This window comes from Protopterus annectens, chromosome 4.part0 (genome assembly GCF_019279795.1).
Source record: "Protopterus annectens isolate FY-2018-M chromosome 4.part0, PAN1.0, whole genome shotgun sequence".
NCBI lineage: Eukaryota > Metazoa > Chordata > Ceratodontiformes > Protopteridae > Protopterus > Protopterus annectens.
Genome location: NC_056733.1, coordinates 1,521,118,344 through 1,521,134,879, shown reverse-complemented (window position 1 = coordinate 1,521,134,879; position 16,536 = coordinate 1,521,118,344).

The window sequence follows — 16,536 nt, the reverse complement described above, 5'->3', positions numbered from 1 at the left end:
AGCTCCACCAATCAAAATGTAAGTGTTAAATACATTCACTTATACAATCAAAAATAAATGGAAGCATGCCATATCATCGCATGTAATTTCAGCAAACGCAGAAACAGCGAGTGCTGCTTGCCAAAATTACGTTCAATGACAGTGACGTTTGCTTTATTCTCCACTGTTGTGTACCCTTAGAGTTGGCATATATAATTCCAGGGAGTATGAAGGTTGCCCACCCACATGGGGGTGTAGGGGAGCTTGTCCCCCTGCAAAAACAAAAGTGTTATTTGTTGCAAGTGGTTTTAGCAAATGTTTTTCATTTTTTACCATTTGCCAAAATTGCCTTTAATGACTTGACATGAATCCAAATCAAAACCACTCTTTATTCAAGGTTCTTTAAGAACAAAACAAAAATGTTAAAATCTATACCACAACTTAAATTTGCTAATTAAAAAGTTAATAAACAACATCCAAATATACACTCAAACATGTTCTAACAGCATCTAATAACAATGTAAAAGTATATATATAAATCATTGTGATTTGATGTTTATTGCTTTTTATACACAATAGAGGCCACAGTTTCAGGTTATCAACATATGTAGACAATAATCTGGCCTTTAACCAATATTTATCCTAGGTAATGAGAAAATTAATCCGACTTATAAGTAAGGGCATGGTATCCATTTTCAATGAAGTCATAGTGCTACCTTATTCAGCCCTTATCAGACCCGTCAACAAGTATAATGCCCCATTCAGCGTGTACTTGACTAGACATATGTAACAGTTGTAACACCCACAAAGGTTCCTTGCCAGGAGAATCCAGGTTATAAGCACATTGTCCTATAAAGCTCACTTTAAAGCTCTATCTCTATACTCACCCAACAACAGTTTACTGACAGGCAGTCTATGTCTGGCATACAAGGCATCCTTTGATCCAGTGCTGATGGACCTTTTGCACATCTGCAAAATGAACAGCATCAGAACCATTAGATCCAAGGAATTAAATTTTGCTTGTGAGATAAATAGGACATTTTGGTTTGGCAAGACAGATATGTGTTACAGAGAATCTCATATTCTGGAACAGTCTCTCCATCCACGTGAAGCAGAGTCTGTCCCTAACCATATTTAAGCATAACCTTTACTAGTGGATGGGAAACTAGAAATTCACCCCAGGTCTGTCCCCCATGTCTCTGATTGTCAAAGGCAGACAGTAAATATGCCTAAACTAACATACCCCCCCCCCATATAACCTTTAGAAACTTCCTAACAAACCCCTCTCCTAATAAAAGCCCATGATGTACAGGGACACAATTAGGTTGGGTTGAGTAGCTAGACTTATAATGGCCCTGGAGGTCATTGGTCTAGTATATACCTATGAACCTTTTTTGTCATGAGGTAATGGGGTAGTGGATGAATACAAACGCACCTTCTCGCATTATCAAAATACCAGAATGAATGTAAAAGCCACTTAAGGGGGAATAAACAGTGGAATCAAGCCTACCACTCAGTTGTACCATATTTTTAACACTTAACAATTGCAAGCCTGAATTTGCCCCCTTTTCATTTTCAGATTTTGGCTGCTTTACCTAGCTGAAGCCATTGGCTTAAAGCAACCCCACACCCAAATGTATTTCTTAGCTCTGGTTTCAGAAACAGATAGACAACTAGGAAAAAAGATTCATGTTTCCAAAGTGTGCAAGTCTGCAAGAGGATGAAATTATATTGTTTTAAAACAAGACTTCTACTGATTAGATGCAGCTGACAGCAGCAGTGAGCACTTGGCATCATTTTATGTGGGATCATTTTGAGTAAGAATTCTACACTGAGGAAATGGCATACAGTTCTAAAGTCAAGGCAGACTGAACACAGCTGGATTCTGGAAACTCTGCATGCATGTGTGTGTTGTGTGTGTTGTGTGTGGTGTGTGTGGTGTGTGTTGTGTGTGTTGTGTGTGTGCGTGTGTGTTGTGTGTGTGCGTGTGTGCATGTGTGTGTGCGTTGTGTGTGTACATGACTGTACTTTTGTACATTTTGTACTTCATAACTAGAATAGATTTTTTTCAGATAACAAATGTAGGGAGCAGAAAAAAATATCTATCGTGAATAACTTCTTCAGGTACAAATGTGTGAAACCAGGATCAAATGTATAACAGTATCTCAAAGCATCCACCTGCCCGTGCTGTGCTCAGAAAGAGAACAATGAGCTGGATTCCATAACCTTTGTGGAATCTGAGGCATTCTGCCAATATCCACACAAAAGTTGCAGATAAGCATGTGGTATGCAGGGTAGCTAAGTACTTATGGAAATAAAAGTGTGCCAGAGTCTAGATATACTGGCCTCTGGAACATATGGGGAGATGTTGTAGGAGTGTCTCAGACAGCTGCCAGCCACATCCTTTCTCAGCTCCCAGAAGCAATGTGCATCAAGGTGGATGCATATTTTCATTTCCCAGCAACAGCATAGAGTGCAGAACTGCTATGCAACAGTTTTGCACCATAGCTAACTTCCTCCACATCTTTGGTGGAATAGACTAGATCGACATCCCATTTAAAACCCCATCTGTACATGATGCTGAATAGTACATCAATAGAAAGGTGTGGCGCATGCTCAGTTGTTAGGTGGTGTGCTCAGCAATCTGCCTCATCATTAATAACATGGCAGCACCAGCCTGGTAGTGTGTATGATGCTGCAACATGGAGGGAAAGCTGTCTGAGGGCCACTTTCTAACACGGTGAATACCCTGATAGACATTTACTCTGTAATTACAGGACTACAGCTATCATGTAATCTGAATCTAGATGTGTCAAAAGTAAGCATGAGGACTAAATATGTGTTTTCACTTTCATACAAACAGCTGACTGCAGTGATTCACTGGAGCATTGACTAATGATGCCATACAGAGCACCATCAACCAATGGCAAGGTTGCATATAATAGAGCATGCACTGTGACAAAATACACCACTGAGCATGTATTTGGCATGCTGAAAGCAAGATTCAGATCACACATCAAAAAAGCCATCACCGATTGTCACCTTGTGTGCCATGCTACACAACATGCTAACCTCAAAACATGGTGGCTTACCAGTTGCAGATATGGATGACCTACTTCAAGAACTCCAGATGTCTGAGGATGACATATCAGAGCTGCCACAGAATGGTCAGGAGGGCAAAGGAGTGAAAAGAAATAGGCATGGGCAATGGAGAATGCGGACATATGTCTTAGCTCAGGCAAAAAGTAGAGTCAGACACACGCACAAATGCACACAGACTTAAGATTGATATTCACGTGTTTCCACAAAAGAGCAGTAAAGAGCAGGACAAATAGAAAGAAATCATTAGTTGCCCACATTGAACATCATACACAGCAGAAGCATAACGTACACTAGTAAGAACATATATACAAAACTCTGCAAGAAACATATGGATATATACAAAGGAAACATCATGGCACGAAGTATCTCAGAAAGGTACATCACTAAAGAGGGTCACTCAGACATATGTGTGGGTTGCAGGAGATTTGCACAATAGAAGGTATCATTGGACAGGTAGGATATCATCATACAGATAAAGCAGCATGAAAAGATATGCACAAAATAGCCAGTACCAAAACACATCTAGGTCTAAGCATTGTATGGGAATGTAACAGCAGAAACATAACCGAAAATCATGGGTCATACACAGACATGGAGGTATCATACTTAACATTGTGTGATATGTAGTGTGGTATAACATAGTAAACACATACAGAAGCAGCATGTGTAATTACAAACATCTGACGGACTGGCCAAAATGAAAATAAACAAGACACACATCCAATGCCTGACATGGAATGTCACCCAGAGGGAAATGCTTTGATGCATAGGTTATTGCTTCAACATGGTTCATTTAGAGGTAAAATATGTTCAAACATGCAGAGCATCAATGGCAGGGACTACACAACAGACATGGAATATGCACCAGAGATGGTGATACAGCAACATAGGTAAATACATGTGTGTGTGTGGAATCAGTAACATATGAGAAGGTACACGTGAAAAGTACATGTCAAAATGGGGACTGCAAACAGAAACAGGTCCACATGGTGATACAGCAACATAGGTAAATATACTTGTGTGTGTGTGTGTGTGTGTGTGTGTGTGTGTGTGTGTGTGTGTGTGTGTGTGTGTGTGTGTGTATGTGTGTGTAATCAGTGACATATGAGAAGGTACACATAGAAACTACATGTCAGAATGGGGACTGCAAACAGAAACAGGTCCACATGGTGATACAGCAACATAGGTAAATATATATGTGTGTGTATTTGTGTGTGTGTGTGTGTGTGGGGGGGGGGGGTTCAATGACATATGAGAAGGTAAACAGGGAAACTACATGTCAGAATGGGGACTGCAAACACAAACAGGTCCACAGAAGTGCAGTGAGTGCTGAATGTGAGGCATGTGCTGTACTGTATTAAAATGCCAGCAGTAACACAGGCATGCATACAGAGGCACATCTGTGCATGCGGGAATGGCAGACAACACATAAATGTGTAATATAGCAACCAGTGCTGGATGACAAAGATAACATGCTGTTAAGCATGTAAACATGCACTATATGTCAACTAACAAGACATGCAAACATAGAAGCATGGAGATAGTCACATATAGTATCACTGACATCAATATCTCTACTAACATACACTAATGACAAATAAGTGCTACATATCACAACCTAAAGCTAGTCTCCTAGGTCAGAGAAATGATCAGGAAAACTATTTGGCATTAGATATTTGAAAAATCATCTACAGATAGATTAGTCAGTGGTCAGCACAGTGGTCATCATTGCCATAGGGACAGAATGACACAACAGAATACACATTGGATCAACTGTCAGTGTTACTCTAAAACAGTATAGAGCACCCACACTGATGGCTCATACCATGGTCCTGGCTGTCCTCTGTCATTTCCAGAAACACTCAACCCATAGTGCTGTACCAAGAAGCTGAATGTGGTGACACTAGAATTTTGGGAAACAGTATGGGTAGGAGCAGTAGTACGATGTGTCTGTCTGGACAGGACTGCTGGGATCACAGCTGAGTGACCAACAGCAGATGTGCATGCCTGTTGTAGCACAGGCTCTGATGAGAGAGGGTCTGCCTCTCCCCACTACAGGTAATCTGCTCAGTAAGTACAGTTAGGGCACATAACACCCAGTTTGTACTATGGCACTACTCTAGCACTACTTTAACAAGGCTTTCAACAAAGTGTGCATCAAATATCACACTGTCATGCTGCACAGCCAGTGCTGCCATGACCTCTCCATGTCTGCACTCCTGACCTTCATGTAATGCATGCAGCTGGTGTGCTACATGATTGGTCGAACAGGCAAGTGCATGCAGGCTAGAGCCATGATGTTGCTGTCAATGTTCATGTGAGTGTAATAAGAAGTGGACACCCTCAGATAAGCATCCATGCATATCAGCTACACTCCTACATGTATTCCAACTATCTGTATTGGCCTGTTGTGGGGAAGTGTCACCATCATTACCAGACTCTACATGGCACAATATGTCATGATCTTCATCATGTCCATCATCTGATGTCCCCACATCATCACAATGTCCAGCCACATTATCCTCCCTGTTGGAGATTATACCATGAACCACATGGCTGTCCGCATCTGGGCTGGATAAGGAACCCGGTTCAGTGGCCTCTATGCCACAGACTGTACTATCACAGTGAGGCAAATTGCATCCTACCTCAGGAGCAGCAGACGGGCTGCTGGAGGAGACAGATAGTGGAGATGCTACAAAAAAGAGATAGATGACACGTCACATACATTCACAGAAATTAAATGATGCAGTATAATACTGACAGTTATAAAAATACAATGCAAATGGTGAAATTAACTTACCTGGTTGTCATGGCTTTGGGTGGTTCATGAACCCTCTATAACAAAGATATGCCATGTCATTTACATTTGAAAGAAATATGATAAATTATGCCAATACAACTATTAAGACCTACCTGACATGTCCTCCCGTAACACACCTGCTGATTGTGAGGTTTGAAATGCCACTGTCATGTGAAATGATAGACATAAACTACTCAGGTATCATGTAGCATTTCACCTGCAGTATAAGACACAGCAAATAATACAGACACTCACTGGATGGGTGAGGATGATGTGCAGACTGCAGGTGTCCTATTAAGGTGAGCGAGATCACAATAGTCATGAAGGGCATAGATGTAATTAGCAATAGTGAAATGTAGCAGCCATATAGACTGACTTACTAGGTATGTCCTCCTTGGTTCAAAAATGTATCTTCCCTTGTAATAACGATCCTGTATTATAAATGGCACACAAACAACAACTTCACAGTCATAACTGGACGCAGAGGCACACACCAACTATGGAATCACATTAACAGGATATGGCGACACTTACATAACACATGTTGCTGCTGTTCAGATGTTGATGGGCCTAAAAAATTTGAAAAATATATCACATGTTGCCAAGGGTATTATGTATGTACTGCATTGTTAAGATAACAGGCTGTAACACTTATGTTGTGCATCGACAGCAAGGGTGTTATTATGTTAACACCATAGTTCTGCTGCTGCAACACAAGCATAAAATAATGGTAAGAAGTGTGAAGTGGTGCCTTTTAATGAGAATTGGTGTGATGCAGTGTACGTTTCTCTCCATTTCTTCTTCCTACCTAACATTTCTCCCCGACCTTACCTCTCACCCTATCTTCATCCTTCTTTCATCACCTTTTCTGTCTATTCACTCTTTCCCCTTCTAGTCTGCACCCCACCTCCTTTCTTGGCTATTATCAAGTGTCTATATCATGTTATCAAAATTTTACTACATCGAATCAATAAAGGTCGAACTTTATTGATCGAAGTTGTAAAATATCGAATAACATAAAAAATAAATTAATAAAAAAAATTAACTAGTGTAGGCAGGGGGGCAAGCCCCCCTGCACCCCCCCACTTAAATATACCAACTCCAAGACCGCACTACATTGAGGTAAATGGAAATCTCCCCCTTAAGGAGATTTCCGTTTACCTGCGCGATGTTCTGATCTTTCGACATTGTCGTGCCAACAATATCGTATTCGATATTGTCAGCTTACAACAACGTGAACTAGACCCATTAGCAAGTTTTTACTTCCACTCTCTACTTTCTCTTGCCATATTCTACTTCTTTGTCCATACTGCACACATTTCCCTTTGCTCCTTTATCCATATGTATTTACTTATCCTGCCTAAATCTTCTTAATCTCCATAATAATGTCATCTAATTTAATTTAATTTAATTCTTCACTGTGCTTACTAATGTACCTAGGATGTTTATAATTCTCATAATGTTTATAATTTGTTTCCCCTTATGATGTAAATAGTTCTTATGATGTTCATAATGTTTGTTTTTTTTTTCTTCTCTAAACCATATAAAATTATCTATGGAGCTTTTCTCCCAGGCCTCCACTGAAAATGAGCTCTTCACCCAGTCAGACTACCCCAGTTAACAAATGTTAAATACAATAAATAAATAAAAATAAACATTGGACATTCCTGTACTTCCTGGAACACTTATCTCAATACCTCCCCAGGGTATCTGACGATCCTGGCATATGGTATAATGTGAGGTCAGGAACATCATTATCTCACCTGAGGTAGGCAATAGTGGCTCACCTCCAGTGGCATTCCTCGCCCTCTCATAGTGGCAGAGTCTGTTGACTGCATGGAGGATCATGTCAGAGCACCGTCGCCGTCAGACCACCCTGGTAATATTGTGGCACCCACAGCACTGAACATGTGTATAAGATCTGTTCACACTTGATTCCTCCACACAGTATTGCCCGTCCATCCAAAAAGGTTGAGGCCATATTGACACAGATCCTTGATCGGTATTTCATTTTCCCTGGGTGAGAAATTGACTCTCCTATTTCTGTATGTGGGTGTGGTGATTGGATTAATTATACCCAGCAGACAAATGGTACAGGGTTTGAGTCTCACCAAGTGGAATTGACTAAGCTTAAAATGGTCCATGTGGACAGCTAGCCTAGTACTTACTTATGAACACTATAACGTATGGAACAGAGAGTGTGATATATACATCTTAGAGTTTATACAGGGACTCACTTATTAACATTAAAAGCATACGCCAAATTATTTAGGTTGCCTCTGATTCACAAAACATAGATAAATGAAACAAACCATGTCATGTATACCAATGTTATGTCCAGATAATCTGAATGAACATGAAAAAACTGTCTGTATAGGTGATCCATATGGCCTGACAACATCAGTGGGCATGTACATCTACCAATCCATTTAACAAGTTTGTATAGGTCATATATTCAGAGGTAAGATTTGAACCCACGTAAGTGCATATAGTGACAATTAAAGGATTAAGCACCTAATCAATGTGCCACAACACTTGTACTATACCAAAAATGTTGCCACAGGTAAATGCTTATTTGAACACAAGTAAAACTTCAACGTCAAGATTGCAGGATGCATCTCAGATGTTATCGCAGTTAGTACCAGACAGCATAACAAATGTGTATGTCATGATATGGTATGATATGATGTCGTATGATAGCACACCTACTGAAATTTATACATCAACAGGTTATTAAAACATTAGCATATGAAAATAACCTTTTATATGGTTATGGCTACATACCACAACAAGAAACAATGTAAATGCTAAGCCATATTAATGTTGCCCATATCCTATTGAATATACTCACAACTACTACTATATAACTAAGCATCAGAAAGTATCTGTAAATCAGTTACTGAATATACAACTTGTGGAAATTTCCATAAGTCATTGGTCTGTGTTATCATATATTAGACATTGCAGGTTATTCTACAATAACAACAGATACATTTTAAATCCATCCATATCTGTAGTTCACAGGGGCTGGTTTGTTGCTATCCATACAATTGCATATTTATTTATTTATTATTTATTTATTGACATTTATTAACCGGGTTAGTCCAGCTGGGTTTATGGTCCGTTTTTAATGAAGACCCGAGGAGAAAAGCTCCAAGAAACAATACAGTTTACAAAAAAAAAAAATGACACTGTATACATTCATAGCAACTGTTAAGAAACTGGTAATACAATAATAATAGAAATTAAACCAGCAAAATGCACACTTGTAGTTATATCTATCCTACGTTTACAGACTAAAGATTTATTTACATATTCACAACAAGAGTTTGGTCAATTAATATGAGAGTAAAGTAGTGAACCATCTGCTGATAGAGGGAATATATTGTTGAGAGAGGGGTTACAGACATGGTTCCCAAGCGGAAGACTGTAGTTAGGTTGGGGCTTGACAAGGACAGATTTTGGTATTAAGAAGATGATGTTTGAGTTTTTCTTTAAAGTGAGATGGGTGAGTGGTGGAACATATGTCTCTAGGAAGTTTGTTCCAAGTTTGGGCGATGGAGTGTTAATATAAGAGTTTGCCTACTGCTTTTTTAGGTTGGTAGGTGTGTAGTAGTTGCTGATTGGAAGCATGGAGAGTGTGAGAAGGTGTGTAGATAGAGATGAAGGAAGAGAGAGCAAAGCAAGATGAAGGTTTGTAGAGAATGAAGTGTAGCATTTGAAGTTGTAATAGCAAAAATAAATTGGGGGATTCTTGCCAGTGGGGAGATGAAAGGGCTAGGCAGTGATGTGTATTGTAAGTAGAGTCTGTGATGAATCTGGCTATCTTGTGGTAAGTTTGTTAAAGGTTGCTGTTTGAATGCTGGTGGACACAGGGGCAGCATAAAGAAGGGAGGGAAGGAGGAGAGCATGTCCAAGGGAGACTCTAGCATTTGGAGTTAGACATTTTTTGTTATGATAAAGTAGACCTAGTTTCTGTTTGTCTTTTTTATACATTGGAGAAGGTGCATATTAAATTTTAGTTCATCATCGATGATGACTCCAAGCAGTTTTGCGTGAGCTTCAGGTTTAATAGTTGTGTTATTAGAGGAAGTGATAGAAAAGGAGGACTTGTGGTGAGAAAGAGAGCGGGAGAAAAATAGTAATAGTTTGGTCTTTTTAGGGTTGAGGATGAGTAGGTTACTGGTTAGCCACTGTTCGGTAGCTAAAAAGGTATGCTGAGTGAGTGCATGGAGTTCAGAGATGTTGTCTGAAATGGAGATGAGAGTGGAATCATCAGCATATTGGATGAGGGAGGATTGTTTACAAGATGTGTGGAGGTCATTGGTGAAAATATTGAACAGGAGGGGGCCAAGGATGGACCCTTGGGGAACTCCAGTTGGGATAGGTCAGAATGGCGAAGAGGAAGAGATACATTTAACAGACTGCTGTCTGTAGGATAAGTAGCTAGAGAACCAGGCTAGGGAGGAGCAAGATAGACTGAGGCTTGCAGGTTTAGACAGTAATAGGGGATGGGAGACAGTGTCAAATGCTTTGGAAAGGTCTAGGAAGAGACAAGAGATAAGTTTGTTGTTATCCAGGGCCTCAGCAATGGTATGAGTAAAGGATAGGAGGGCAGTAGTGGTACTATGGTTTGATGAAAACAATGCTGGGTGGGTGTGAGAATATTGTGGTGCAGGAGGTATTTTAGAAGTTGTGAGTGGATGCATTTTTCGAGAAATTTAGAGAGGGGGATAGGATAGCTATGGGACAATAGTTAGATGGGTCTGTGGTGTTACCACCTTTGTGTAGAGGTATAGTGAAAAAGGATTTCCAAAGGGTAGATACAGTGGATTCCTGAATGGACCTCTTGATTAGTATAGACACTGGGGCTCGGCTGCCAGTTTGAGAAAGGTAGAAGGTAGATTATCAGTGGAAGGAGAGCAGGGCTTGAGTTTGAGAAGAAGGGATCGGATGTAGGAAGTAGGAGCAGGGTGTAATGAGAAAATATTAGCCTTTGATGGGTTGGGAGGGGTAGTCAGAGGAGTAGTGTTGCCACTGGATGGTAAGAGTGTTTGAATAGTGTCAATAATGTGTTTATTAAGTAGGGTAACTGTTTCCAGAGGGGTTGTATTTGGGTAGGGGGAGGTGTTTGAGGGGCGGCCTGGAGAAAGAATTTTATTGATGGTCAACCAGACCTTATGAGGGTTGGATTTGTTATTTAGTTGGGCAGTGGAAAAGAAGGACTTTTTATCAGCATTACCTTGTTTCTTAGTAAGATTTCTGAGATGTCTATAGTTATGAAGTGAGAGTAATTCCTTAGTTTTGATCCAGGATTTCCAAGCATTATCTTTTTGAAGCATAAGGGATTTAGTTTCGTTGGAAAGCCAAGGAGCATAATTGGATTTTATTCTAATCTTTCTAGAGGGAGCTAGGGAGTGCAGAGTATCCAGGAAGATGCTATTGAAACTATTTACTGCATCATTTAGGGAGATGTGTTTAAGGAAAGATCAGTCAGTGGCAGATAGAATAGCACTGAATTGAGTTGTATTGAAGTATGAAAGTTTGCGACAGTCTCTATAGAGCAGAGGTTTGGCAGGTTGGGAGGTATATCTAAGGACAGAGGTGGGAAGGTGGTCACTAAGTTGGTCTTGTAGAGTAGTAGGGTTATGATAAAGGTTAGGGGAGTTGGTTAGTATCCAGTCAATTACAGAGCCAGAAGCTAAGTTTTTGTGGAGTCGAGTTGCGGAAGTTATTAGTTGATGGTAACCATGCAGATGTATACTAATTTTAGGGGATTCATTTTTGAGTTTGGACCAGTCTAGATTGAGATCTCCTAAGATGAGGGTTTCATGGGGAATATTATGGGAGAACCAGGACAGAATTTTCTCTAAGGTGGGCAGGTTGTTCCCAGGAGGGATAGAGATGGAGGCAATAGATAGTTTTTTGTGTGGGTTTAAGTGGGAGCTGACGATGATGATTTCAGCTGGGTGAAAGTCAAGGATGAGTGTGGGAAGGAGGGAGAGGTTGAGGGTATTAGAGTGAAGGATGGCTACACCACCACCTTTTTTGGGGAATCTATCTGAGCAGTAGATATTATAGCCTGGTGGGAGAATTTCATTGTTAGAAATATGTGGCTTAAGCCAAGTTTCTAATAAACAAAGGATGTGAGGAATTGTATGGGCTATCCAAGCATGGAATTCAGTAATTTTCTGGTTAGGTTGTGAATATTTAGAGAGTATATGGCTAGGTGTTTAGATATGGGTGAGTTTAGTGTAAGAGATTGAGGAAGGAGAGAGGCAGTTGGAGAAGATTGGGGGGGTAGATGATAGTGGAGGTTGGTGCTTAGGAGGTGAGGAAAAGGAGCCTGTGGTAGGATAGATGTCACCAGATACAAGTAGGTTATTAGTGGGTAGAGAGAGTTGGGTGGAGTGTAGATGTAGTTTGCATAGTTTGGGTTTAGATTTGCAGTTAGGAGGGGAGTATTTGCAATTTAGATAGCTTATGAAGACATTGGTTGGGGAGGTTGAATAGGGCTGGTGAGATATCAAAGAAGGATGGTACAGAATGAGTATCAAAGGTATAGGAGGTAGGAGAGCGAAGCAGTGGAGAAGGAAGGAAGGTGAAAGTGATATGAGGTTAGAGTAGTTAGAAAAAGAAGGAGTGAGGTGATAATGATAAGGTATTGTATAGTTGAAAGAGGGTAAGGATATTAGAGGGTGGGTATTGAAGTAGTTTGGGTGTGGAAGTGAAAGTATAAATGTAGGTAGGAAGTTGATAGAAAGCAGATAAGGAATGGGAGTACAGGAAGTGATGTAATTCAAAGTTTGACAAGAAGCTGCAAGGTAGTGGATGGTGGGGGAGGAAGGGGAGGGAGTGGATGGTATAAAGGAAATTGTAATGGGGTTGGGTGAGATTGGGGGTAGGGTAGGGGAGCGGAGTGAGCCCAAGTGTAGCGAGGGTGAATGGAGCGGGTTCAGCACCGTGGTCGAGAAAAAGTGAAAGAAACAATTAAGAGAAAAGAAAGTGATCTAGTATGGAAGACTAGTATGTAAGGTTGCTGAAAGAATAGTGAGTATAAAATTATGAGCAGAAACGCTTACAAGAGAACACTGGCCACAAGCTGCACAGGTAGATATGCTTAAAGGAAAGCCAGTGCTGAAAGGTTGAAATAGACTAGACAGTGAGGCTATAGAGGGAGAGAGAGGTATTACTAGCAGCAAATAGCAGGTCAAAGAAAAATATATAGATATATTTACAATGGCAGTAAGTAAGAGACTACAGGTAGTAAAATAGTGCAGAAATACTAGCAAGAGAGAGAGAGAGACTAGATGTGTTCAGAGGAAGAGTAAAGTAAGGAAAAGGAGAATAAGCACAGAAACAGTATGTGGAGTGAGGGTAGCCAAAGAGAAAGATTTGAGGCTGCTGGCGTCTGTTTTTTGTAGCGACTAGCAGAAAACCACTGTATTTACCTGTTATAGACTCTAAGATTAATCAAAAAGACTAGCTTATCATGTGGTATGCATCATATGGTAAGAAGATCCTTGTCAGTGATGGACATGTACCCATATGTATCCACATTGTTGTAGTATCCCCCCACCTTTATGTAAAAGACAGATTCTAAATTCAATTACAAACAACATATGCATGAAAACATGTTCTACTTGCTTTATACAGGATAATGATAACACAGGTATGTTATAATGGCACTGTATTCCGCCACAGCAAAGCAAGCAGGTGACAGTTTACATTTGGAAGCTAGCTCTAAAGTCATCTAAACCTTACAGTGAGGTTAGCTAAGCTCAGACAGCTTTTATGTACCATCTGCATCATACATACATAATGACATTCATTGCTGTTCATTGTTTTAGTGAACATCTGCATAACTTCTTGAATCTCAGTCTATTAACCAATAGTTTCATGTAACTGTACAGTGCTCACTGCAAGAGCCCAATAGGTATTAGCAAATGGGAATATCTTAACACGTGCCTGATGCTCTCCAACAGTCTGATGCCATCCTATATACGCTAACTTTAAAATGTGATATTGATACATATTCCTACCTTGCCATTTCTAGCTGTGAACTGAGTGGGACTTCAGTTAGCTTTTTTGGAAAATGTTTTAAAGAAGACTTTGAGAATCATACAAAGAATGTCGACAGAAAGGAGGCATTGGTGAGTCCAGGGCACCGAAATGGACAGAAGAAGAGATGACCCCGATGCGCACTGTCTATGCTAGACATGAGAGGAATATCAGTTTAATGAATGTAAAACCAATATGTTATCATGGCTTTTCTAACCAAAATTGCAAGTACAAGAAATGTGGATCTGTGACTCTTATACTGTCTTACGGATGTAGGGTTAGCACTGCATTTGAAGACCTTTGTGGTTTTGAATCCCATGGTCTTACACTAATTCTTGTCATGGTAATTTATGTTTTGAAAGTATATTCTAATATGTTTTTGCAAACTATGATGCTTTTGTAAGCCACAATAGTTAAACTCTGTGTGCTGACACATGATATGTTTATAAGGCTGATAACTGCAGATTCCATCATTATTTTAGAATAGTAAAGGAAATGTAATGCCTATCAGTGGAGAAGATTAAGCAATATGCCAAAATAAGTTATTTTGTCTGTGTGTGGGTTCAAATCCCATTGTAGCCTGTTTTGGAGGAAATCTTGGCTCTTACGCATTTTTTTACTGAACCCTACCATATTGGAGATCTATACTTACAGTAGTTGGTAAGTTGTATATGAGATTTTACATATCTGGCATGGTTGTGTTGTGTTGAAGCCTACAGTGCTTAGGTTGAGGATAGCTATACCATTATCTGCAAAGTTTCTAGAAACAGCACGTCTGTTAACAATGATATTATGAATAAATGCTGGTTAATACATACAGATAGTCACAGGTGAATACTAGGCTAATTGTCCTAAACAGACATTTTAAGCCTAGCCAATATCCCAAGGTCAGAATCAAAAGTTGTGTCCATGAAGTAAAGACCTTAATCAACTGTTCTGTGTGAGGATCAAAAACACAGTCTTCAGATTATGAGACTAATGTGCTACCTACTGCACTAACAAGGCTTTATATGTTCCCTCTACAGGTTAAATTATACAGCAGTTTTTTATAATCCATCACTTACTTTCACTGACTGCCCCCCTACTTAAGTGATGTTAAATGTGCATAGCAGCTGTAATATAAATACCGAATTTCACATTTGGCTATAATATATACACGTCCATAGAAAATGACAAGCACATGTGCACCTTCACAAATAGGTCTATCTATCAATGTCTATATACATATGGATTCACTTTATAATCTTGAAATATTGAAATATCGAATTTCAGTATTTCAAGACTATAAATTCGGAACACCTAAAAAACAAACACCACAATCACAAAACCCAAAACCATGACCGATAAAGCACACACACAAACGTAAGTACACCTACCTCCGCACAACACAAACACACACACTTACTATAAGCAGGGGGCAAGCCCCCCTGCACCCCCCATGTGGTGGGCTATGGCCCCCACCCCCCACCCCCTACTTATATATTCTAACTCCGAGGTCACACTAAACACCAACACACACAAAACCCACCAACATACATTCCACACACCCCCGCACAAACACACATCACACAAATACAAACACCACCACTTTCAACAGTGACACACTCACACTCTCCCTTACATACCCTAACCCACACCTCTCCCCGACACATTCATAAACACACAAACCCTCCCAAAACTCTTAAAAAAAAGCCAAATGCACCATCAGTACAGCAAGTTTGACATTTCCAGGTTTGATATTCTGCAGTTTCGCGCATCTGCAGATTCGACACTTTGGTCTTGAGATACTGAAATTCGACATTTCAGTATTTCAAGATTCCAAAGTGAATCCATACATATACATATGGATTAAATTGTTTTCATACATATGTACAGACAAAATGATTGCAACATTAAGGCATCATACATGATATTCATTTGTGCGCAATATTATTGCATTGATGTAACACTACACTAAGTTCAGCATACAATAACTCTGTACACATATAGGTCTTTATCCACATGTTTATGCATATCTATGTACTTACACAATGTCATCTTAGATTGGTACACATGTTATTCTGTGTAATGCTTCCCTGCATATTCATACATGTACATTGAATGATTTCCCTCAAATCATGCAGTCATAGCCAAGATCGATTAACTAGACAGGTAGGAATCTGTTTTGTAGTAGGAACATAAATTAAACCCATAGGTGTGATTCTAGCTTCCTCCATCTTGTCTCCAGTAATCCTCATGTGTTAACAATAGTGAGACTGACTCATCAATGAATCTTCTTCTTCTTTCGGCTTTTTCCCGGTTAGGGGTCACCACAGCGGATCACCTGTCCACTCATGATTGGCAATGGAGTTTTACAGTGTCGAGTTGCCAGCCCTGTGTCCAACCTTCCACAGAAGGCACACACACGCACTCACGCCTAGGGCCAATTTTATTGTGTCCAATCCACCTACAGCACACACATGCACTCACGCCTAGGGCCAATTTTATTGTGTCCAATCCACCTACAGCATGTCTTTGGGATGTGGGAGGAAACTGGAGCACCTGGAGGAAACCTACGTGACCACATGCAGACTCCGCACAGAAGGCACCCCAGT